Source organism: Trichoplusia ni, chromosome 1 (assembly GCF_003590095.1).
Source record: "Trichoplusia ni isolate ovarian cell line Hi5 chromosome 1, tn1, whole genome shotgun sequence".
NCBI lineage: Eukaryota > Metazoa > Arthropoda > Insecta > Lepidoptera > Noctuidae > Trichoplusia > Trichoplusia ni.
In genome coordinates this window covers 22,574,872-22,602,433 of record NC_039478.1, presented here as the reverse complement: position 1 = coordinate 22,602,433, position 27,562 = coordinate 22,574,872, and the positions used below count along the sequence as shown (strand labels likewise).

At 34.4% G+C, this 27,562-nt stretch overlaps 1 protein-coding gene and 1 non-coding gene across 3 annotated transcripts in view; one reads left to right on the top strand and one right to left on the bottom strand.

Annotated features, from left to right (window-relative positions):
- LOC113499674 (beta-1,4-N-acetylgalactosaminyltransferase bre-4-like) overlaps positions 1 to 27,562 on the bottom strand; it is a 205,458-nt gene that overhangs the window by 91,796 nt on the left and 86,100 nt on the right. The gene's annotated exons all lie outside the window — the stretch shown is intronic.
- On the top strand, positions 26,225 to 26,297 carry Trnaf-gaa. Its single transcript has one exon. It is a non-coding gene; the product is annotated as a tRNA-Phe (tRNA).

The window sequence follows — 27,562 nt, the reverse complement described above, 5'->3', positions numbered from 1 at the left end:
AATTTAATTAATTCTGATCCTATTTATGATGGCTTCCAGCTTCAGGCTATATTGAACATTTGCACTAATTAATTCTAGCGTTATAATTTAACGATTGGTTTAATACATACTCGGCATTACATTCCATTGGCTCATTAGGAATAAATTAGATTTATATGTAATATTTGCGTCCTTTGTATTAATCCTATTGGAAATAATTATAACGGAATTGTTAATGTGCAGTTGTGTAAAGCGAATTAGGACATATTTGTGGTTAATACGATGCGTTTTTGTAATTTAAAATACATGATATATGTTTATATGTTATTGTTCATTTAATCCTAATTCACGTTTGATTATTGCTACTATTAATTAAATTACATGCTCTATATATTAGTATCTATATAATAGTTGCAGTAAAATTTTCACGCGTTTTACTTGCAATGAATCTATTCGTGACTTTAAGCAAAATTCTGTAAAGTTGATCAGTCAAGTCCCATACTGCCTCTGTCACCTTAAAGATAAAAAAATAGCAGTGGATATAAAACTATACATTAAGATGAAAAGCCAAAAAGTGCGAGTCGGAATCGCTACACTGCCTCCAGCCTGGCGACGGCCGGTCGGACAGACAAATGGATAGACAGCTCGGTAATGTAGTCCGATTTCCTTAGGTACAGATCCATAAAGAAATAATTTCACTTTTAAAAATATTTTATTTGTAAATAAATTACCTGTATTTGTTTCATAAAACACGTCGGAAGTTTACTGTAATGATATATAACACTCAGGATTACACTAAATACCGCTTTGTAAGCTCACCCGTCTACGTAAAATTTAAAGGGCAAAAAATTCATCAACCTGTTTTGAGGCGAGTCAAACCCACATAACACGAGTTTAACCCTTCGTTAGACAGATCATTTGCCAGAGGTGAGCGGCGTGGATAGGGTTACATGTATGACAAGTAAGTACAGAAGTTTAACTGTCGTTTTCAAGTACGAAATGCCACCGAACGACGTTTTAAGATTTCTTATTATCTCTGCATCCCACTAGATAATGAGGCGGCAGTAACGTGAAACATAAGAGCTCGTGACTAAGCTTCAAGTGCATAAGTTGATTGATCACAGGTTAAGCTACGCGTGATGCGGTCAGTCCGTGGATTGGTGATCATTTTTTTCATCATAATTCCTCCGTTTTCAGAATGCGTTTTTGTTTTATTGTGGGTTCACTCCTTTATTATTACACAGGTTAAGCTACGCGTGTCACGGTCAGTCTGTGAATGGGTAACAATTTTTTGCATCATAATTCCTCCGTTTTTAAAAAGGCGTTTTTGTTTCATTGTGGGTTCAGGCTTTTATTTATACATGTTTGCGTAATTAGTTGAATTATCTACATATTATGTTGGTACTTCTGCATTCATTTATTGGTTTAGTGTGGTCACATCGGTCAAGTGAAACCGCACCTGTCAAGGTGACAGCAAAAACGCATGTACCTAGCTATCAATGCACCTGCTTAGCTCTAAGGCATTTTATATTTTTTTTGCACTGTATCATGTCAGTAATGCAAAGCTAATAATCTCGAACTGTTATTAATGTTCGGCGCTTTACTTAAATGATATTGTCTAGAAGGTTTAAGTTACTGAAAACTTGCTAGACTTTTATTTTCAACTAAGGGGGTGATGCATTCTCATTTAATATTCGACAACTTTCACACAATGCCATATTCTAATTTCTTAATACATACATAATATAGATAAATTAAACATAACAAATAATCGTGCTCATCACACAAACATTTTTGTGCTGGGTGCAAATCGAATCCACGACCTCCGGTATAGCAGTCCGGGTCAGTCACCACTAGACCAACAGGCTAGTCGATAATAACAGACTTCTTTTCCTAACTATACAACACACAATGACACTGTAGAATAGAATGTTACTTTAGAATATTCGTCCTAAGTAATAATATCGTATGACAAAAACGTACCCTAAAAATACGATAAATCATAAAAAAAAAACAAGTGTCAATCAACTGACACGAAGACAATTCATATTCAAGGCGTTCAGTGAATAATTCATAACATTATTCAATTCGTAAAAGCTATTCAAATCATTATGGGAATGTTAATATTTATTAAGAAATTTATATATCCTCGATAATGGAGGAAAAAGGTGATTGATATAAATAATTATTCAGATAAAAGTAAAAATTATAAAACGTTGCTTATTTAAACAACACGTGATTTTGTATAAATTAAAATGAACACAGGCCTTACTGAATAAAACCACGTTTTTCAATCGTCATTGCGAATCTTTAAATAAATCATCGTAAACAAACTTCTAAGAAATTACGTATTACACTCAATTTATCGTCTATAGCTCTTAATGAAGCTTTAAAAAAATATTTTTAATTAAAGAATACGTGAAATTAATTTGTACAGTAATTTTATAATAACACTAGCTGTTGCCCGCGACTTCGTCCACGTGGCTAGAAGATATAAGTTATGATTTATTTCTACTCTGTTTTTTCCACATTTTCCATTGTATGTTCGCTCCTATTAGTCGCAGCGTGACGGTTTACAGCCTAAAACCTTCCTCGACGTATGATCTATTGAACACAAAAGGAATTTTTCAATTGAACCAGTAGTTCCTGAGATTAGCACGTTCAAACAAACAAACAAACTCTTCAGCTTTATATATTAGTATAGATGTAATAAGTAACCAGTGTGGAGGTTTTATTGGCAATGTTCGCTGGCTGTATATGTTTACCTTTGCCTGTAAAAACAACGGTGTGAAATATTATGAGAATGTTTGTTTTATATGAGGAATTTATGGTTTCATTTTAGACTGGAAAAGTCTCATAATTCTCTTTTAAATTGGGAGTCATTTTGAACGAAAATTTTGACGTTTTTGGTTTGGTTTTGCATACGTATTCAGTAAACTTTGAAATTTATTAGTTTGAGGTTTCATACTTACTTTCATATCTCGTTGTCTAGTTTTAACCTAGGCAGTGATTGAAATGAAACGACTTTTACGGATTTTATCGCGGTTTAATTTTTGGTTTTAGTTCCCGACGTTTCGACACCATTGCAGGTATCATGGTCACGGGCAGACTGAGATGGTGTTCGTCTTGACAGAAGATGTTGCTCGTTCTACCTTCATATTTTTAATTAATTATTTATGGTCCGACCTACGCAGTATGAGCTCACTGTGTCGTGATGTCTTGCAGCGCTGCTCTTGGGTTTAGCCTTGAGTTTTTGTATTATTGGGTCCCAAGTAGGTGATATCTTCCAGCCATCTTCTCTATTGAAATTAGGGTGTTTTTTAATCTCAATAGCCTCGCGAAACATCCTTGGTAGGAATTTGGATTCTTTAGCGAGGATCTGTGGTTGATCAAATCTAATATAATGGCTGGAGCCTTCAGCATGTTCGGCGACTGCAGACTTCGTTGAGCGGCGGTGTTTGACGTCAGCTATGTGTTCTTTTACGCGGGTCCCTATGCTTCGTTTAGTTTGACCGATATAAGAGAGGCCGCAGTCACAATCTAGTTTGTATACTCCTGCATCTTGTAGAGGTATGTGACACTTGACAGATGGTAAGGACTGGCTAATCTTCTTGGGCGGCTTGAAGTATGTTTTAATTGAAGCTCGCTTCAGGATGTAACCAATCTTGTCAGTGACTCCTCGGACGTATGGTAGTACAGCAGGCAAACGATCAACTGTGGCTGGCTTCACTCGGTTTCTGTGACGGGGCCGTGGAACTTGGAGCTTGTTGTCTCGCAGTACTTGCTTGACGTGTTGGAGCTCAGCGGCAAGGTGTCTGTCATCACAGACACCTTGCCGCAGTCGCCGAACATGCTGAAGGCTCCAGCCATTATATTAGATTTGATCAACCACAGATCCTCGCTAAAGAATCCAAATTCCTACCAAGGATGTTTCGCGAGGCTATTGAGATTAAAAAACACCCTAATTTCAATAGAGAAGATGGCTGGAAGATATCACCTACTTGGGACCCAATAATACAAAAACTCAAGGCTAAACCCAAGAGCAGCGCTGCAAGACATCACGACACAGTGAGCTCATACTGCGTAGGTCGGACCATAAATAATTAATTAAAAATATGAAGGTAGAACGAGCAACATCTTCTGTCAAGACGAACACCATCTCAGTCTGCCCGTGACCATGATACCTGCAAAGGTGTCGAAACGTCGGGAATTAAAACCAAAAATTAAACCGCGATAAAATCCGTAAAAGTCGTTTCATTTCAATGTCTAACATTCGCGTAAACCTAAGAAACCACTAGGCAGTGATCTAGCTAAAATAGTTTTTCCATCTAGATCTATTCCATAATAAATCTTTATATTGGGAAACTTGTTTTATTAGTAAATAAATAATGATTACTTGTTTTACTATTAAAATTAGTTCGAAAAATACGACTGAGCGAAGCCAGAGCGGTTTAGCTAGTTTTAATATCTAAAGTTAGTACCACTGCTAAAGCTAACCTAACTCTCAAACGTGAAGAAGTAATTCACACACATATACAAACTCATTATCTGTCGCCTTTATACAAATTAAGTTTTTAACAAAACAAAAGAGGTTTCAAGTGACTCCAATTGACCGCAAGTTCGTTAACACATCGTAATTCATTCTAAAGTCTCATATGACGTCACCAAATGCCTTCATTTTCACATGAAGCTGAAGATCTTGAATATTTACTGAAGGAACTTGAAACTACGCTGCGGCGACGTTCTAATTAATTCTGAAATGTTGAGTGCGGTTAACACTAAAATTGAAACGAAAGAAAACCTTGTTGTTTTGAAACAACGGCTGTTCAGCGTTGATAGTTGTGATTTAAGCAAAAAAAAAAACTGTAAATTATTGACTTTTCTAATCTAAAACTAATACTTAAACTTCTGTTTCTAATTTCAACAATTAAAGAAAAAAAATGTCTATTATCAATTACGTTATTTTTGTGTACCTAATTTCTATTTCTTTATACCAATTCAGGTGAACAACCGTGCTGGTATTATCGTTGTTTCGATACAAGTTTAGAAATAGGTTGAAAAAAAAATCCAATAATACACATCATTGGTACTCAAAATAACGGTATAATTATTCCAAGAACAACTTCGGAGATTTAAAATAAAAGATTAAAGAGTTTATTTGACGTCGCCGATAAACTCGGAAACGAAATTCCGAATTGATTTTCGCAAAAACCATGAAACAGCTCTTAAAATACCTTCAAGAGTCGAAATCTTAAGATATAATATTCATACTATAGACAGTATTATTCCCTCCTATATTTGAATAGGTTTCCAATTTAACTGGTTTCGCTTGAATATCAGAGGCAATCCAATTACTGTGGACTATCGATTTCTCGAGGACAAGACGCCGGTTAGAATTACTGCTCTAAAACAACTGTTATCAATATTCGCATGGAATACCTCAATGTCGAGAACGATGAACGATTTACTCTCGAATGCGTGGTTGTGTACTTAGAAGGGGAATTAAGTATATTTGTAGTACTTCCCAATGTTCCGTAATCTGTTTTTGTTTTAAAGGAAGAAAAAGAAACGTTTTTATGGTTGGCTGCACGGGAAGAAATGTGGAAGGTAAGTCTATGAAACGTCAAAACTATCTACCATTATGTTTTGTTTTGCATTGTTTTTTTTTTAATAAAAAACGAATAAAAATTAAGTTTCTATAGTAGATTAATGTGTGTACACCTTATTTTTAATTATCCTGTTATTTTAAGTCACGATACAATTAATTTTTGTTTTCACACTCAAATACCATCACTTTTGTGAAAACAAAATAATTTATATGATACCTACTATCATATAAATTATTTGATGAAAATAAATAACTCGACGAGATGAATTTTAAAAGCTAATAAACACCGCCAAGCAGACCGTCAATCATAATTCCAATAAAAATTGAGATAAGCAGCAAGAAATTTATGTATCTAATATCAACGAAAATAAGTATCAATTTAGCCGTAACCCCGCAGTTATGGGTGATAAACGTCGTTATTTTAACCGAATGTAAAAGAAAACCGTTAAACGGTAGTTGACGTCGAAACTTCAAATATGGCCGCTAATGGTGCACCTTATTACTTTCGCAATAACGTTCCAATGCCACGTGACTTGCAAAATGTTGCTGGCCGGTAAATTATGAGGAAAGAGTTTCTTTTGTGCAATTTAAAAGACAATTCAGATTTTTATGAGTTTGAAATTGGAATGAAAGATACAATTTTGTAATTTAAAAACGGAGTTAAACCAAGCGATGCAGCGATGCTGCATTTGATGAAGCAAAGTACTGACGCATCAAATTTTAAAATGGCGAACGAAGTTTACAAAGACGAACTTAAAAGTTATTTAACTTTTTTGCATTTATTTTATTTCTGTAAGTAAAGCTAACTTTAAGTGAGTTTTACCTGTCTTGCTCGCTGCTCTTTTTTACTGTTAATTTCTTTAGAATAATATAAGTACCTGAAACAAAAGTAACACATCATTAGGAATATATTTATAACTACACTAGCTGACCCAGCAAACGTTGTTTTGCCGATTTTTTTTCTAGTTAAATGTATTTTTAGTGCCACATTATAAAAAAAAAAACAAACAATTTCGTCCACAAAATAAAATATTTTTTTTTAGTGTGAGCAACCCTTATCACTTAGGGGTATGAACAATAGATGTTGTTCTATTCTCAGACCTACCCAATATGTATACAAAATTTCATAAAAATCGGTCGAACCGTTTCGGAGGAGTACGGTAACTAACATCGTGGCACGGGAATTTTATATATTAGAAGAAGAAGAAGAAGATTGCATATTTTCTTTTTTCGTTCCTTTTTCTCAGGTCCCCTTAAATTTATCATTATATTATCATCATAACCTAGGCTAAAATACTGATCTTTCAAAATGAAAAAAGGAAAAAAAATGAATGGGAAAATGCTAGTAAGTATTGCAATCCAATACCGTCTTAGTAAAAGATAGCATAAGGTATCATACTGCACTTGGATAAGCGCACAATATTTTAAACGCCGATAATATATTTGTATATTATATGTACAATGTCTTGCTAGGCTAGAGAAGAACGGGCGGGACTTAGAGCTGGCCCGCTTCCTGCTTTACCGACTTATCTTGTCTGTGGTGATATGTGTTCGGGTCAAACCACTATGTGCCTATAGACAATAAGTTTTCTAAGAAACTGGATTTTGGTTGCAGTTTCATTTTGACTGTTTTTTTCCAGGAAAGCCTTAACAGATACTTTTTTTTGTGTAAGTATTTATGAAAATTATACATTTTTATGATGATTATTTTATTTCCTCGAGCAGGAACAGTCTATACAAATATTTATTCTTGTTTACACTTTCTAGACTTAATAACCATCTCGATCTAAATTTTAACGTAGAATCAGCCTAAACTAACGAAACTTTAAATTTCCCATATACACCCTCAGCTAGCATAACTATTATAACTACTCATAAACAACTAAATTAATATCTGAATAAACAACGTATCTAAGAACTGTCTTAGACAGTAAACAATTTTAGTTCCAGACATTTCAACGCCTTTGCGGTGTCACGATGACGGATGGGCTAAGTTAAATGTTGAACAGCCGTCAAGACAATTGTAATTATCTGTAATTTTGTATCTCCGTTTTCCTAAACGTCGAGACCTATAGTCTAAACTTAACAATTGACAGCCAAAGATTTCGTCAAAAATGGTAAATGTGCTAAAGGCTTCTAAAACTATTTAGCTTGGTTGTATCAAACACGTACTTTTTGTTATTCAAACATATTTGATTGTTAATGCTGGTACTTTAAAAATCAAACATTCATGACACAGTGTTTCAAATGACCAAATTTTCAGTTTAAGATACAGACATTTTGGAAAAAGTGGCATTGTGTGAAGGACCCTCCAAAACACTTCAAATGGTTCCAGCCAACACGTTATATTTGACTCAAACCTGTTTAAAGAACTTCTCCTTTCACATTCGCTATAACCTCAAAAATACCTCACCACAATCTTTACAAAGCATTTAACACTTTAATTAAACCAAAGAGGTCTTATAACAAGGTTATTATGAGCTAAATCTAAGCTTACGCAACATGAGAGCCAAATCGCTTCCCCCAGCATATATCTTGACAAACGACGTATATAGTTTGTACCGCATTGCGTCGCCGCACTTTTATATGTACTTGGATGGGTTTCCTTGGTTTTGAGTAAACAAAGTTGTAAAAATTATATGAATCTCATTCATAAAGTTAATCTTTAAAATATATTGTGGAATAGTTTTGTTTTTTCTTACTCCTCCTTATTACTATTTGTGAGTAATTTCGTTGCGGGTTCCAATGTAGTTAATTGTTTCCCCTGGGACACATCGAGCTTAAGTGTTTCGGTGGTTTTCGTTGGTTTCATTGTAGATCCTGGCTTACAGGCGTTGCAATGACGTGCATTTGTGACGGGCTAGGCCCAATAAGCAATTGGTGTTCTTTTTGAGACGAGTAATCTTGTTCACGAAAAATAGGTTCGAAGTGGCATTTGAAAAAGGCCACAGGTCCAAAAATATCTGATGTATTTTGCAGGTATTAGCGTAGTACCATGTTTCATAGATCACTTTATCTTTATAACTTGCTTGAAAACAATAAATTAAAGGACAAATTCACTTAGTATTGCTACAAAAAGTAGTTTAATCATTACAATTATTTAAAAAACTTACGCTCTATTAAAAACTTTTTTGAATCCCATTCAGCGTTTCGTTTCTCACCGTACTACGGAACTCATAACCGCGCAAGTCGCTAAATCTTTTTTTTATTTTCTGACTACAAACGAGCCAAGTTCAGCTTCATCACGACTTCGCAGTAAAAATAGAAAAAACACGCGCGAAAATAAATCTTACGTCAAAGATCATTGGCCTGGTAGAGTTAGTTAAACAAGAAGTTTGTTTATAAACTTAGGCTTATATGCGGTTTAAAGTAGACTTAATCTGGTACTTAGTTTCTGTTTTACTTGTTTAGGGATAGAATTAGTGGTTTCGTATTATTACGGAGAAGTTAGTATAGTTGTAATTTTATATAATAGTGGTACTATCTTCGTACTTCATATAAATATTGAATCTGCAGTCTAAAGTAAAGAAATAGCGTTCCGAAAGAATGAAAAGTCCTAATTTAAATAAAAAACTAAATCTATACTCTATACTAATATATAAAGCTGAAGAGTTTGTTTGTTTCAACGCGCTAATCTCAGGAACTACTGGTTCAAATTGAAAAATTATGCTGCGCCTAATAGGAGCGAAGATACAATGGAAAATGTGGAAAAAGCAGGGCAGGTATAAATCATAACTTATACGAGTATCTTCTAACCACGCGGACGAAGTCGCGGGCAACAGCTAGTATTTTATAAAATAAAAAAGGTGTCTACGTCCGAACTCTACATTTGATTACGGTTACTTTTTTAAATATCTATTTTCCAGCCATTTTATTGAGCTTTAAAATCGTATATATCACACACATTCACTTGAATATATTCAAAATAGTAACAAATCGAAAGAGAATATACCACTGAAATAAATTGATAACCCTGTATACCAGAAAATATTGGCCCGATAGTTTGGCGTAGCGCTACGAGTGCGCTACGAAATTGCTACGGTTTTTCGTATTTATGGCTACGAGGCTACGAGTTTTCATTTTATATTTTTGAATATATGTTTTAATAGTACTTTTAGTCGCGAGTGTGCTATTTTATTGTATTTTGACTATAGATGTAGGGGATATTTTGGGGATCAATTACAAAAAAAAAAACCGTGTAAAACCACATTTCCGGAACAGATTTTTGAAACACAAGGTCTATTAATTATCATTACTCGCATATTGGAGTCTTATAAAAAATAGATCACGAATTCATTTACATCTAAGCTACTTAGCACCATGCCTACATCGATTTCAACAAATTCACAAGCGCTTAAAACCTACGCACCATTCAGTAGCATTCAGTTTCAAGATCCAATCTGTCTTTGTAAGCAAAGCTCTACATTACAGGCATTCATTCAAGGCTCTACCGCAAACAGCTTAATAGTAAGACACCGTTAATTTACGTGTATAAGCACTAATGACGACAGATTACCGTGTACTAGCCTGTGACGTCACAATATGCCTAATTGGCGACAAACAGACGGAGGAGTTAGTAATCACGAAGGCGAGGAGGTTGTAGCGTTTAGTATTGAGTCCTATTAGTATATGGCTAGAGAGTTCGCTTTTAAGTATATCTTTTTTCTTGTTTGTGCATTTCAGATGATCACATTCGATAAAGAAACGCGTTGAGCTCGATCCGTCTGTATGGCACATCTCGCTCGGATGGTAGGAGAAGAAACGCGGGGGGGGAAGTGCAAAACTAAGTTTATTATTTCTATACGCATTGGAAAAATATTTTTTTCAAATTTATTCGACAAAAAATAAAACTTTTGGTAACCATTTATTTCTGGATGTTAAAGAATTAGTTTTAATTCTCATAACTAAGTGAACACGGTATATGAAGAGGCTGCTCACTTACACTGTTTTAAAAATCAAGACTTTTTAATTCACAGTTCGAAAACCAATATAAAGTTAGCGATATTTTTCATCGAATCGGGAAACGTAAAGCCATACATTTTTGTTTGCAATAGATTATAGTTAGCATCCGAACGATTTAATCCACTTGCGCCGTCAGGCTTTTTGATATCCGAATTTATATATGGATTCCGGTATTTTGTAGAGAAATATAATAATAAAAAAATATGAATATTATTATTTTTGTATAAAAAAAACCTTCCATCACTCAAAATCTAATCACACGGAACGTAGTTAAATGCGAAAAGAGTATTTAGTTAGTTGTGTAACCCGCAGTAGTGAAAAAACAGATGTTGGCATCAAATTATTATTATTAATAGCACACAAAGACCTAGAATCTAGACTCGGAACAAGCATTCGTACTCACACAAATACTTTATGCTCTCATGCTCTACGCAAAGATGAGACCGAGACACGTCGCGGCCATTGGATTTGTCGTGATGAACTCTACCACTCAGGTACTCGAATAGTCAAAAAATATTGGGAAAATTGGTTCGAAGGACCTTTTTATAGAATTCAAGCCGTTTCAACAAACGCATAACATTAGAGATAAACAGACTTGAACTGATGAATGCCTAATGAGTACCTACATTTAACTTTTGATGCAAAAAGCTTATTACAAGTTAAGTAAATGCAAATCTTTTATACATGAAACTACAAATGTATTTTAAGCCGCTCGACTCCAAAGCCACTTCTTTAAAAAGATAACACGGTAGCAAAGGAAATACCCTTATCTATTCAGATGTGAGACTAGAAATAGCCTGCTTTAAAAGATGCCTTCTTTCCTTTTGGAATAAGGTAAAGATCTTTTCTATATTCGTATTTGATCTTTTTTTACAGTTGGTGGTTAAAGTTTTAATCCAAGCATAATAGTTAGAATAATATGTGCAGTTGCTGAAAAATATTATTTGTATTACGTATCGCAATATTGTAGTATTGATACCACAGAAAATGTACAGTAATTTTTATACTGATTGCTCTTTGTTTGCTACGAGCAATAACTGTACGTATTTTTGTGGTCTATTCTTGTTGATACTACTACGTAATATTTTTTGATTCATTATTAAGATTAACACGGTAAAGTTCCTACCAAATTTCAACAGTAAATCACATCTTAAAATTCCAAAAAATAATCTACAAACTTCTTGCTACAGAACCAAATTATTTACATCAAACTACTAATAATATCCACTGATACAATATATCTCCATAAAGATTCCTAACATGATTGCTATAAAGATCTGATCTTCTCAACTGAATCTGTTCATCTCGAGACTGTGTTATCGTGTGTGCAGAGTGTTTTTCTCCATTGGCAGCGCACGCCGCCCGCATACCTAATGCATCTACTGAACTTTCCTTCAGCCCATTATTAGATTTGTCTTACAAAGAACTTTTTTGGTCTTTCGATTTTTTTTCCTCGTCACCTCCAAATTACAGAGCTCTGCTTTTTATTTTATGTACCAGCTCTGTGCACGTAGAATTGTTGAGTATATATTTTGTTTTTGGTGGTGGTTACGCAAAGCAACTAAAACTGTAAAAAATAGACAATAGAAACTTTTAACTGACGAATTTTTTGCTTTTAGAATGGTAGATATTTAAGTTAGCAAATTGCAATTCAGAATTATTTGCAAGTGCTTTTTGTTTTGATTAGAAACGCTTTTACTTTACCTATTTGTCGAATTTAATTACATTAGTTTTTTTTTATTATAATTATTATTTATTTGCGTAAACTTTTTATCATATTTTTTCTTTCGTAGTTAACGAAAGCTTCACGTAATCTCAACATATTGTCGCTTTAACATAAGCTTACCAATAAGTTCACCTTAAAAATAACATAGTTCTCTCTTCCTTTACCAAATCACTTAACAACTACAAATCTAAATTATTCCTAATGACCTAAAACATAGAGATAGATTCACATAAATCTTCTCGAACAATATCTTACTTCCCCACTTTACAATGGCTCGGTAGTAAATGCGTTGAACCCAGTCAAACTACTAGATTTACATTAGTTATAGACTATCAACGAGTTTAGGGTTAATCTGCCGGTTTGAGTCTGGTTTATGGGCAATAAAAGCATTCCTAACATCAGGATATAGAAATCTATATTGAAAAGGTTCGACAAAGGAATTATTTAGGTAAGCGGACGATATTTCTATAGTTACTTAAAACATGTTCGTTACAACCTTGTTGTAATTATTCATCAGTAAGGAAATGTATGAGAAACTGTTAATGTCCCATAAAAAAAAGAACAAATTTTTTGAAAAATGTTTAGTTAAAATTTTACATCAATACTTACTCTACATCAAATTAAACTATTACTAGCAACTCTACATTCAACTGAATAAATAAAAAAAACTCAACATATCACGATTCTAACGCTTATAAAATTTGAACATGCTACTAGAAACTAAAACGAAACGCACATGTATCTGGCAAAGAATAAATTCGGGTCGCTAGAATAAATATTGCTTCGTGGATACCTAGCGGCAGATTAGCGCAGCGGTGCTAAAATGTTGTGGTCTTTTTGCGAAGCCAGCAACACTCGCAGTTCGTGAACCAAATATTCTTGTGTATTGCAGCTGTATTTGAGGGAGATGAATTTTGCAAGTTTTTAATGAATAAGCGAATAGACTTTTGAAGTAATTTAATATTCCTTTATACCTGGGTATTACAAAACGCGCTTCAATTATTGTCTGTGTTGAAGCAGTTAAATTAATGAATTTACTTCAATATTTAGTAGATGCATGAACATAGCGTCTCCTCTATAATTGAAAAGGTAATTCTCGACATATTATTTTAACAAAAGCATGTGTAACATAGAACATAACATAGACAGAAATATTTCAAATACAAATATTGCAACTACTGGTATTCTTATGTATGGAAAATATAAATATTGAATGTATTTGAAAGTCGGTACACGTCTCGAAACAAAGAGAGGACTCCTCACCTAACACAATATTTAGTATGACGATACAGCTTCAGAATTGTCTGCAACGCGAATAGAGAATGAATGTATAATAAAAGTAATATCCACATCTGGCTGGTTCATGATCGCAATGTCTCGAAATAAAAGAGGTTATTGGCCTGAAGAAGAAACCATCTGAAGTCAGTTTTATTTATACTTAGGTACAGATACGATATACTACTGATATTAAGTTAATAGATCAAAAAATTACTATCTGGGCGAAATTTAACTATGGAGCAATTCAGTTAAAAAAAAAAAGTTCGTGAGTTACAGCTTGGTGACAAACGGAACTATCAGACTAATCAGACAGTTGAGCCATAGTAATAGGATTTTATTTTGGAATTTAGTAACTTAAAAAGAAAATGTTTAAAGAAAACGCGATCTGCTTTTGAGGAGAACATAGCAAGACATAAGTCATACTAGAATAATATCCAGACAAAAGGACAGATAACAGTTTGACTGAGGATAACATTTTTAATTAAAATCCTTTGTGAAAAGTTCAGTTATCGACGTCACTGGCGGGAAGTCGGAACTTACTAAATTAATCGGTTTGGTTACGTCAAAGTTACTCCGTTGATATTATGACGGGAAAATGCTGGATCGAAAGAGATTTGGATCCTTTTTGATAGAGGATTATTATTTTGTAGTAAAACGGTGCTTTCAAATGCAAAATATCATGTTTTTGGAATGCGAAATACATACTATAACATACTTAACCTTACCTAATTATTCTGGAAAATGATTGAAATCGAAAAGTGAAGAAAGAAATAAACAATAAAAATCTAAATTATAGACCATTCGGAAATCACTATGCCCAAGTAAGTTTTCACTGAATTACTGAAATGAAAAAAAGACAGCCCAAATCACAATTCAATATAAGACAAAAATTTGTTTTTGTAAATAATTTATACTACAGTTGACTTACAAGCTTTTAGCTTTTCATCAAACAAATGGTTTTAAAATCCAGCAGGCACAAGCATAAAGATTTCCTGCACAGAAATCATGTCCGTTTCATATATATTTGTCGAAGTAACAGCGGTGAGGTCGCAACATACATTATTTATGGCAGTCAGCTGTTTATTGTCGCCGCCGCCAACGAAATACGAATTCTTTATGAAATTTTGGAGTTAGTATATTCGTTTATTTTAGCTTTAGGAGTAGATGTTGCATAGTATTCCGAACAACATATATTGAGACATAGATTTTAGATCGTTCAAATATATTTTAAGACTAAAAGAATAAGAAAATTGTCACAATTAGAACGCCATTGACGCGAAAAGAATTAATGTCGTCGGTTTCATAAGCTACAAATTAAAACACTTGTAACATTTAAAAATGTAGGCAACACATATCACGAAATCGATGTACAATTTTATTTTACACAGATAAAAAAAATACTTCCTATCTATCATGTTCACAACACGAAATCAATTTAATCTCATCCTTCTATCACATGTATCTGGCCACTAGAAAAACACAAACAAAATAAATGCCAGATAAAGGAAAAAAAAAGAAACGATAACAATAAAACTTTATCAAACCGAAAAGAAAAGTAGAAACGACTTACAAAAGTTCTTTTTTCGAATCAGCATTTCGTTTGCACGGTTTGTCGCTACCTTTAATCGTGCTTGTGTATACGGCCTTAGAGCCTTTAAAATAAATCAGTCAGTGTGTGTACGGCTTTAGGGGGTACACCGGGCCCTATATTGGCGAAGCAGGGTTAAATCACGCAGAAAAGTCGGTAGCGTATGAAATTAGGACCTGGTGAAGTTTGTGTTTAGGGTTCTATCTGAAGGGTAAAAATGGAATTCTATTACTGAGACATCCTCTATTTGTCCGTCTGTTAATTGGGGCATTTATAAACCGAGGTAGGTAGACATTTGAAATTTTCACATATACAATAACCGGAGTTAAGCAATGGCTGATATACACCTTTTGTATAATTTTACACTATTAAAATATCTTTTGATTATTAACTAATTTATAAGTATTCTCTAGGCACCTAAACGTAACTTAGGTATATCTCAAAAACTTTAAATTTTATAAAGTTCGTCAGTAAACAAGCACATTTACTCGTTGACGCAAAATGTCGATAAGGATAGGCATTAAAACTTTTAACACTTTCAAAATTCTAAATCCCTACATTTGCTACAAAGAGGTAAAAGTGTTGGGCGTAACAACATTTTACGAAAATAGACTTTAATGCCAGGCAATAAAGACGATTTCATCGCTAAAGTGGTACTTCCGACGTCCTGCCCAGGTTTTGTTATTACCTAGGTCCAAAAGTTACACTTTAATACGTAAAGTTTCGTATAATTCGAGAACCTACAAAATTAAGGCCAGGAACATTAAAATAAATTAAAAAACGTAATTTATTTGACAAAGTTTGTTACTGTCGCGAGTTTTATCTGAGGATTTATGAAGGAATGTCAAGTTTTCCTTCCGAGTCACTGGTTCCAAGTAAAAAGTAATAATTAACGAGGATAATTTTATTATAATTGTGTTTTCAGAAGTATTTTCCGTTTGTAAAAAGAGTAGGCAGATATGATGGACTTTGAATTTGATGGATAGGTATCACATCATTATTTATCTCCTTAAATAACATACTATTATAAAAACGTAAGTAACACTTTCCGTCTATTAGGGCTCTACAGAAATATTGCAGGGATAACTTGAGCTGCTAAAATGACTTGGACGACGTACAAGCGACGATTGATGCAGAGAATTGAATTGGACCTAAAAAGCAGGGCTTTATTAAAACAATTCAGAAAACGGAAGCCCCTAGCTGGCACAAAGATAACATCGCAACTGCAAAAACTATTAAGAAACTATATCTTCGCCAACCCACAAACCCAGCCAGCATTCTCCAGAGTAGAAAAATATATTCCAACTTTTAATATATTTTAAACTCCAGACAATATTTCTAACCCGTAGCATGTTCTTTGAACATTTGCAGAGCGCCTGATGCTACGAAATAGCAATCTTTCGCTATCTCGCAACATTGGACTCTTTAAATTCACTTCACTAAGACATGCGAGTGTCCAATATATTATGTTATCAAAGCTATTGATGTCACCGCTAAAAGATTAGCGTTCTGTCTGCGATTTTATTAATGTTTTGGTGGCACAACGGCTAAGTAGTTTGCCTTTTGTGTCATTTAACGTATAATGTTTATCCCATGCAATTAAACTCACTTCATACTGATACCATAAAATAATCATAACTTAAGTTTTGATGACGGACGGTTCTGAATGATGCAAAATAAAAAAGAGTGTATCCAACATCAAGGTGTCAATTTTTGCAGGTATAGGTATATCTGATAGAAACAGATACTCTCTGTCATTAATAGTAAGGACATGCAAGCACCATAAAGTTACGTTCAAAATAAGAATCAGTTCATCATCAAACATTACACACTTATAACTACTACACATACATAATATTACACATTAAACTATAACAACATTTCATCTATAATTTCAATCTCTTTTTTAGAAGTAAAGAGAGCAGAAGATAAACTCCACGGCTTTAATCACAACATCACAAAGAAGAAAATATAATGCTCAAAAGCTTAAGATGGTAAATTCGTTCCCCCGAGGAACACTCCCGACAAACTACAACTAATCCCTTTAAAACCAGTTAATGATGACGTCATTAAGAATGTTGAGCATAATTTAAATATTCTAATTAAGAAAGTTTTGGAAGACCTACCAGAACAACTGAAAGTAAAAGATGAACAGACGTGGAAGCGTGATAGAACATTACGTGGCATAAAGCGGCATCTCTTTTCTAAAACTCCAACCTCCTTTACTATAGGATCGTGGTAGGGTGTTGAGTTTGTTTCCTACGACACAGTTGCATGGTTTGTTCGGGATACTAGCAAAAGTTAGTAACAGTTGAATTTCAACGGAGAAAATGAATCAAAATGGCTGTTTGAATGAGAAACTTACACTTTTAGGGAGAGGGAACTGTTAACCGGAATGCTTTGGTTAACAAATTGCTGTTGGGTGCGAGTAGCATTTCGTTTCACGTAATTTAGTACGATGTTTAAGCTTTATAGGTTGTGGGGCGGGTAAAATTAAACAGTGTTTGTGCCTGATACGTCACAAGTGGGTGTTTTTGATAAACTTTAGATATCACGTAAAAGGTTATAAACTCAGAGCTGGTATTCATTTTTACCATGGACAAAAATTCTGTCAGATTTTCTTGCAGTCACAATATTTGTGAAAAATCCTGTAACTACATGTTATCCCAACAAATATCGGAAGACATATCCTTCTTACAAAGCAAATGTTTTTATTTTAAAATAAGGAGTTTTTTAATGCCTGTATTTATTAAACTTCCTCGAAAAATAAAACAAACATTTCACTTGTATTATAACCTGAAATTAAAACAACTTAATTCCATGTAATTTAGTCCAGTCTAGCAATCATAGAACCTAGGCTAAAGACTAGAAATTGTATAGGACTGCGGGCTTATCTATGTAATTTACCTTCCCTCAATGAAAAAACCTTGGGACATAAAATGTTCGACGCATTTGTCAAAGGAAACAAAGGAAGAAGGTCCTAACACGCACACTATATAGAAACCCTACAATTGATATGGATTTTCACCATCACCCAAAGGTGCCAAAATTTGACTGTGCACTTTATCACTGAAAGCTGCCAAATTCCGTGGCAATTTGAAATTGAATTCGACGTTTCTCAAAAACTATCTATAACGCAAAAAAATTTTGAAAAATACCCTTTACGGACATAATAAAATAAATAATCAAATCAAAAAGTTTTCACTTCAACTTTTTCTAGGCTGCAGGACTGTTCCAAAATATCATTCCTATTAAGACGAAACGGCAAGAAACTCCTTCAACCCAGTACTAAACACACACAAAATGCTGAATGTATCTTTAACAAACTCACCGGCACTACCCACATATTTCTTTCAAAGAAAATCTCGAACAAACGTACTCCGAACCAAATCGTACGCACATAATAAATCCTAATTTCATTCAAAAAATGTTTGCACGTTGCTCGGGGCCGTAAAGTTCCCTTATAATCCGTTCTCTCACTTATTTGACTTTCAGAATACGAAATAAACTCATATTTCAATACGTTTGTTCTAAAAAGTTTTCGAGTAAACGAAAAAGTTTTGTTCCCATTCAATCAAATTTCTGGGGCAATTTCACTGATTGTTTAACCCCGTTTGTCGGAACTTAGTTATCGGGACAGATTTTTTTGATGAATTGGATTTTTCTTGTAACTGGTATGGTCTCTGTCAATGCTAAAATATTTTTATTTAGTAAGCGTAGTGATAAATAATATTGATTGCACTGATTTCATAGTAAACGTACCTTCATATATCGTACAAGGCTCATTGACGTCCTAATAATTTTTAAGCGATTAAAAAACCACGGCTGTCTTTCATGTAGACAACACAAAAGCGAATTCATAACAGCAACTGTGCTAGCAAAAGTGCGATTTAGCACAGATTAATTAGACTGGGCATGTCATATGTGTACAAGCCAAAAACAATTTAAATAACTTAGCATAACACGCAAGAACTAAGATTAGTTTTCAACTGATCGTGTTCAATTACACCAGTGGCATCAGTCCTCAGTAACGACGAATTATCCAAGATTAAACGAACGAATAGGTCTGAAGAGTCTTTAGAATGCTAATTGAATTTGGTAATTGTTTAAAGAGCCATTGTATTTATTGGAAGTTTCAGAGTTTCTCAAGCATTGTTCAGTAAGATAAAGTAACAATCACGAAATGTTCTGCGGTATCGGTTGGATATTAATTGGGTAATGTAGATTGTTAGACAAGGGCTATTGGAAACAATGGGTAGCTTGAATCATGTATTTTCTTGTTATAGTATCGATTTTGAGCCTCTGTTACTCAACGATGTTAAAGCATATTTTATGCAGTTATTGCCACGGTTGAGTTGCGAGGGATATATTTTTACTTGCTAAGAGAATCGATCATGTACCTATCTGGTTTTATACAGTCTTCTCTTTAAGTCCTTTTGAGTACATTTTTTGGTTTTTGGTTACGCCACAACGTAGACTTCTATTCTACGTTGGACAAGGGATTCGTAACGAGTTATTAGACATTTTGTGAATAAATGTTGATAAGAGTTTTTGGTCAAACAAATAATCAAGTTCGATCTGTTGCCATGTTGTCAGCTGTTGGAACATTAATTTGAACTGAACCAAGTCTGAAGTCCGGCTTTAAAAAGTATGAATTACTAGCTGTTGCCCGCGGGCTCGCCTGCCAAAATGATCCCACTGGAACGTAAAATCTATCTCATGTTTCAATCTAGATTATAAACTATATCTGTACCTAATTTCGTATAAATCCATTCAGCGGTTTTTGCGTGAAAGAGGAACATACATACAAACTTACGCGTTTGTTATATTAGTAGGATATAAAATATCTCACGCACAACACGTTAATGAAATCCCAAATCTTTTGATACTAATATGAAACAGTATCTCACATAGATAATCATTTATATGAACAAATTCATTTAGAAGTAAACCGTCACGTTTCTCTCTAACAATGTCAATTACACATGAATCTGAGACTTTATGAAGAGGACACTTGTAAGTGTATCTCAAAGGAATATGTGATATGAGAATCCAGGTTATAGTCAAGAGAGTAATATGTTACTATATAATTAAGAGAATAGTCTATCTCAAGAGGTGCTACTTGAGAAAGCGTTGTTAATATTTTTCGATGAAGGGATAAATCTAAATATCCTAACATAATGATAATATTCATCAACTTCTTTCAGCGCCATCTGGTTTCAAACTAAGTAAGGCTTATATAATGAGTACTAAACAATGGTAAACTTGCTAAATATTAGACATAAATTACAGCCAGATACATACCAAATGATCTCACCAGACAAACGTTTGTCCTAGGTTGATAACAAACCCGCCACTTCAGGATTTTAGTGCTCATCAGGCAAACTTTTGTTCTGGGTCAGTATGGAACTGACAATCTCCAGTATAGTAGTCAGTGCCACTAACTGCTTGGCTTGTCAGTCCAAAGGTCATATATCCTATCACTACCATGAATTGACATTAATCACCAAACACCGAACTACTTAACCCACCTTGTTATGCAAGACACCGACTACTTACCTAAACAGGCCATTAACATTACACGACTGAACAGGTATTTAGTATTGACATAAGCCCGATATTAGAAGCCAACGCATCTCCGTCAGAAACTTAAGTAATTTCCCCACCACTAAATACTTCGAACCTACATTATGAAGGTAAATTCAGAGTTGCAAGCCACGAAGTAATCAACGTCTGGTAAATTATATAACTAAGTTATCTATAACATTTATTTGCATGTAGAAAGTTTGTCTGCGATAATACAATGAGTGAATCTGAAGATTTCGCTGCGAAGGTTTTACTCAGTATTAATTTGAGCTGTGGCTGAGCTGGCTAAGGAGAAAATTATGCAGGATATTTCAATTTAGATTTTGAACACGCAATTTTGGACAGTAATCTTCTCTTGCCTTTACCTCAGAATTTCAATAGCAATGCTGCAAAATTCTGTCGGGAAATGTCCGATGAACCAGTCAAAGCCAGCGCTTAGGCTGCATGCATCTATTTCAAAAAGGCAAAAAGGAGACTAAAAGCCTTTATATCTATTTCACTAAACTCTCTGTTTAGAGAGTGAAAAAATGAATAAACTCAGTGCAAATATCAAGGGACCACGCAAAAAAAATACCTGGTCGGACATCCGCAGACTGAAAGCAAGTATTGAAGCTAATGCATCAATACCCTCGGCTATAATCCCTTTCATTTTTTTCATTCCCAATTTACCAAGAGCATATAAAATACGATGGTATATTTCAAGGAGAAAATATACCTGCAATAAACCAAGAGTCCAAACAGTGGCTTTTGCTTTCATAAAGCATTCTTAACGGTAGAAAATCCTTTACTAACGAAATCAGAACGAAAAATGGAACGTTTCGAATTTCCAGCCAAACTTTATATCGCATCAAGAAATAAACACTTTATACGAGGGATTTTAAAGGCACTACGTCTATGTTCCCGTCTCAGAACCACCATTATATTTCATAGGTCCCGCCAGACCCGCCGCAAGGCACGGCGACTGAGTTTAAGCTCCATTCTTAAAGTGCAAGTTTTCATCACGATAAAATACCAAGGAGAATGTAGTTTCTTAAAATTTTAAGAGGTTTAAAGTGTTTACTTGTATTTTATGGACCTTTAGAAGTTCGAAGCGCAGGTAAACGGAAAGGCTTTGTGTGATGTTTGTAAGTGGATTAAAATAAATAATGATAAAGTTATTGTTTCCAAAAGCCACTGTGGTTATGTTATTTATAAGTTATAATATTTTAAAATGATACAGACGATTTCGGTCTAATACTTTCCTTCGCAGATTCTGATGAAGTCAATATAATCCATTGTCGATAATGTTACATCGAATTCAAATAAAAAACTTTAAATTTGCATTTCATTTCGTCACGTGACGTTTCTTTTCCGTTCAATACGGGAGATTCTTAAGCGTTAACATTCGGAGAATATGACTTGTCTGCACAACGATTCGAACAATTGAATTCTGCCAAAGCAATTTCCTATTCCAACTTTTAAAGCCACCTCCATTTTCGTCTACTTTCCCCACAGATTTGTCTGTTTTGCCCGGAATCACAGTTTAATATACATTGTGACAGTTGCGAATACGATACATTATGCTGTTTGACCGGCAAAGCTCCGGGGATATGCAAATACTGAAGATAAGGCCGTCTTCCGTGGTTGCCACCAAAGCTCTTGACTCCGGTTCGTTATGTGGAATATTTTTGAGATAAATGTTTTGTTTAGATCTTACATTTTGTAAAATCCCCAGATTTTGTTCCATTTGATCAAATGTTAATAGGTCTGTTTTTATATTGAGTGAAATGGCGTATTTTTAGCATTTCAAAAAAGGCTTCTTTGGTGTCAAAAAGTGGATGTTGAAAAAGGTTTTCTTTTGAAAAATTGGACTGTGTTAATAATAAGCGTCGTGTAATTATTTACAATTGTACTTAGTGTTCAACATACATTTTAAAGCTAAATTATTCACATTATCAATCATTTCAAACTTTTATGAAACAGTTTGCAAAACAGTAGCTACAATGTACATGAGCAATCGCGAAAGTTAGAAATGGTACTAATTAGCGGTATCTAGCGACACATTAATCAGTGCCAGTACTACGATATTCTAAACTAAAGCAATTGACATTGTGGAAGAGAGACAGTGAGACACAGGCAGATAGCGGCATCTCGCTTCTACAAAAGCGACATTCTTACTTTTAGAGTACATAGTACGCGGGCAGGACTACTGGTGGACATTAACGTAGACACTTAACAGTACTGAATAAAACTGGAAACAAAGAGAGATAGAATTCAAAAAATTGTTCAGAGAGTAAGGGATGTATGATGTAATGTTGTTTTGTTTTACAAATGTTGTTCCAGACAGGCACGTTAAAGTAATAGACTCAGGACCTATTTGTCTAGATGGAAAAAAGTAAATCATTCCTGCTTATTTTTTTACGATTTCGTAAAAAAAAAAACAATGTATCTACTTAAATTGTAATTCAACACAACTTCTTATTATTCCTGATCATGTATCAAATGAATGAACGTGGAATATTATCGTAGCTTTCTGGTTTTGAGGGCCTACGCCGCTCTACGCCGTTCTACGCTGTGTGCTACGTCTCTTTTCAAGGACTACGACCGTCGTGCGTAGCTTTAGAAGACACGATCCTTGATACGCGATATTTTAGAATACCTACAACCATTGACAACATTTACTTTACTACTGGAAATATGTATTCCGGTCTCCATTCATCAGACGTTTTATTTATCTACTTTAAAATCTTGTAAATCAGTGTGTCTGAAGAGGTAAGCGGCGATGACGTCACGACTTAAGTGGATAAAAGCGTTAAGCATTATCGGGACTAAGCATTACAATAATGTAATGCAAGGCTTTCACGGGATTACAGCTTCGAGTACTTCCATTGAGATTACAAACAATAAATATATACATGATGTGTAGGGTGTCCCGACAGTCGACACCAGTGGTAGACTAGGTCGTAACAGTCTTTAGAAAATGAAAAAAAATAAGTCTACTTGTCGGATTATGCATCCAAAAACCTTACGTCCCAAAAATCGTCTGTCATCGTCTGTGCTCTATCATATGGTTGGATTTATTTGCGTATCTAATATAATAGTTTAAATAGTATAATGGCCTTTGTCCTTATTTCATCAGTCTTGAAAGATCACGTGGTATCAGTTTTTTTTTCTACAAATATGTTTTAAATTTTATTCTCACTTATTTTCAATTCGCCTTGATTTCTGGGACATGTATGTAATATACATATACACATGGTAAAAGGGGCATCGACGCAATCCCTTGTTCCAAAGATTTAGGACATTGCTGGACCCTTGGTATTAAATTTGTCATTATTTCAGCCTTTTTAGCTACATGTTAAAAAGGCTCTATCCATGGCCCTTTCTATTCACTCCATTCATTCACAGGCCAACAGTGAATCTTCTATTTTAACAACCCTCGCAACAGACGAGTCCTTAACTTAATCATTGCGTCGTGAGAGGTGTTACAAATACTCGATTCCACTCAAACAAGGAACAGCTACTCTCATATATATACGACACTTTGAGGATACGCTTGTCCTATTTGGGGATCAAGCCAGCCAATCACGAAGACGTCAATTGCTCAAAAGGAAAATCGACCTTACTGGAGAGAGTTAAAGGCGATTTTAATACATAAAAACATATACACTATTTGACTATTGTCGCATACAAAACTATAAACTTTCGGTCAAGTAGGAGTCAGACACGGGAAATTGAAGTTTCTATGCATATAGTTAGCCACGAAACTCTCAGTAATCAAAAACGAATTTTCAAAAGAAAAATGCTACCATATAATTTACTATTTCACTATAGCTTCTTTACCTTAATTTTAATATTATTATTTGTTGTTATTGCGGCCACTGAAATAGAGTTAGAGTCGGGTGATAGACAGATAGACAGCAAAGCCTTTTTATTGAGGTACGTTTTCATACTTTGGACGCGAAACCCTAAAAAACTAGATTATTTTCTTATAAAGCGCATTTAATAAGATCCTCTTACTCACCTTACCTGATCTGTTACTGTATTACGTACTAAAATAACCAGTAAAGTTCTTTCCCAGCTAAAATATTAGAAACGAAAATTTAGTTCACAGAACCATTCGGGTCATTACCGCCAATACAAATTGGAGCATGTAACGAACCGTCAGGAATCAGACCCTTCGTAGGGAGGGCCCTTCAAACCCTCAGCCCTGAAGGTCGCCCTCGCATTTCCCTCGCCCTCATTTACTTATGGCCCTTTCCCTTTACTTAAGGTTTCGTTTTAAGATTTTTTATGAACTCGAGTAACATGTGTGTAATGAGTTCTTGACATGGTTAGATGAAAGGATTTTCTCAATTTACAGCTTGTTTTTGTAGGATCCTTGGAAGTACGTTTTGTAAGTGGCAATCATTGACCTAAAGTTAATTGTTGAGTCTTTGTGTATGGAAAAATACTTACAGCTACGGAAACTCCTGCATTTATTGATTTTCGATTCTTACCTGAAACAAATTGAAAAAAAAAACTTTTTAGCAAAATGTTTCTCTCCTTTTTGACCACGGACGCAGAAAGAGGTTGTATTCTGACCGTAGCTTCTAAAGGGGTAAATCGATTTGCATGAAGTTTTTTTTAAGTCTAATTATTATTATATAAATCTGCTTAATCCGTCAGATATTTCCAAAAATAATATTGAAAACGTATTTTTCATTTAATCACATTATTAAAAAGTAAGGAAAATAAAGAGCACTTGAATTTGGGCGTTGTTTGGGCTGAAAACAACACTTGCTAGTAAAAAGCGTACAGGCAAGTGACGTCACAAAAGATTTTTTGGAAATCTTTCTGTCCGAACTAAACTGTTTTTCTTTTGCCAAATACATAGGGTATTTTAACAACATATATATTTTAATACATAGGGTATGTTAACTGTGCCTTGTACAACACTTACAAAAAGAAAGTATAAATATTTGTGTATAAATATAGTGTAAAAATAATAAAAAAACTATTTCGGGTGTATGGTTGCTCTTGGGGGGAGGTGCCTATAGCCAGTATAAGGTGTGTCTCGCTCCTACAGTGATCGTAATAAGTCTGTAAAGTCCCACCGCGAAGGTTCAACACTCAATCTTAATCTATCCCTTCACAGGGATAAATATTATCTATACTAATATATAAAGCTGAAGAGTTTGTTTGATTGTTTGTTTGTTTGTTTGTTTGAACGCGCTAATCTCAGGAACTACTGGTCCAAATTGAAAAAGTATTTTTGTATTGAATAGACCATTCATCGAGGAAGGTTTTAGGCTATAAACCATCACACTGCGACTAATAGGAGCGAAGATACAATGGAAAATGTGAAAAAAACAGGGCAGGTATAAATCATAACTTATACTTCTACCCACGGGGACGAAGTCGCGGGCAACAGCTAGTTCAAAATATATGTTAATACCTAAATAAGCTGCTACTGATATAAAAGATATTGTCTTTCATTACGTGTTTAGGGATACAGTATTTCGCCATTGCACACAACGCCGAAATAGCTCAGTTGGGAGAGCGTTAGACTGAAGATCTAAAGGTCCCCGGTTCAATCCCGGGTTTCGGCACTCCGCTACTACGAAAATTTTTCCTTTTGTATAATTGTTTTTTGTAAAAAAATTTAAACTATCCCTTTTTAGTGGACCTTAAATATAGTTTTCATGAGAATTTTTTAAAAGATCATAATATAATTTGTTATTTTTGAATTTAATCTATAATTAATTAATCTATATCTATACTAATATATAAAGCTGACGAGTTTGTTTGTTTGGACGCACAAATCTCAGGAACTACTGGTTCAAATTGAAAAAATATTTGTGTGTTGAATAGACCATTCATCGAGGGAGGTTTTAGGCTATATAGCATCACGCTGCAAGTAATAGGAGCGGAGATACAATGAAAAATGTGGAAAAAAACAGGGCAGATATAAATCATAACTTATATCTTCTAACCACGCGGACGAAGTCGCGGACAACAGCTAGTCACAAATATTTCCTCATGATGCTTTCTTGAAGCTTAAAACATCAATATTTAAGAAAAGGAATAAACATTTTGCTTTCGGCGAGCTGACTTTTTAACGTAAACTCAATAGTTTTCTTTAGAAAGTTAGGAACATGACACTGTATTCATAGCCTTAATACTTAAAAGGGGATCGAACTATTCTATAGGAAAGTTTATCTATAGAGAAATGCCTTAAATAGATGCACATAGACACGTTGATAGGGTTGACAGTAAACAGGGGCATACAGGGTGGTTCAGAGATCGAAGCTTCAAAAAATATTAAAATGATCATGCAATTATCATTTGTCTTCTTATACCTATGATTGATAAAAAAGGTAAAAATGAAACCGTATTTCTATGCTACTCTGAGATGGATGAATGACTGAAATTAGTTATTTTATGAAAACGATTTAATTCGCTGAAAAGAAAAGAACGGCATACGAGAAAAGGTGATTATTAAATTACAAGGATTCAAATCATTAAAGACTTTAATCAGTGCCACATATTTGAGTTTGCAATAACAAAGACAACATACCACTTAATGGCAATATTTTCCTTACAATTCTTAAATACGGCTGTTAGCAAGCTAAACGAAAAAAAACGAGAAAAGTCGTTATTCGTCGTCAAATTTATTCGCACAACCCTATTAAGGTGTTAAAGTGACAGGGGAGAACAAGGAAAAATTTGCGAAATAACTCGGAGGTTGACTTAATGTTGGCTACGTAAGTCCGTTGGTAGTGTTAGCAGCACTGCTCGTCACATGAAACTGTCGCCCGGCGCCGCTTGTGATGATCACTTACATTACTTTTATTAATTGAGTACTGCGTAAGAC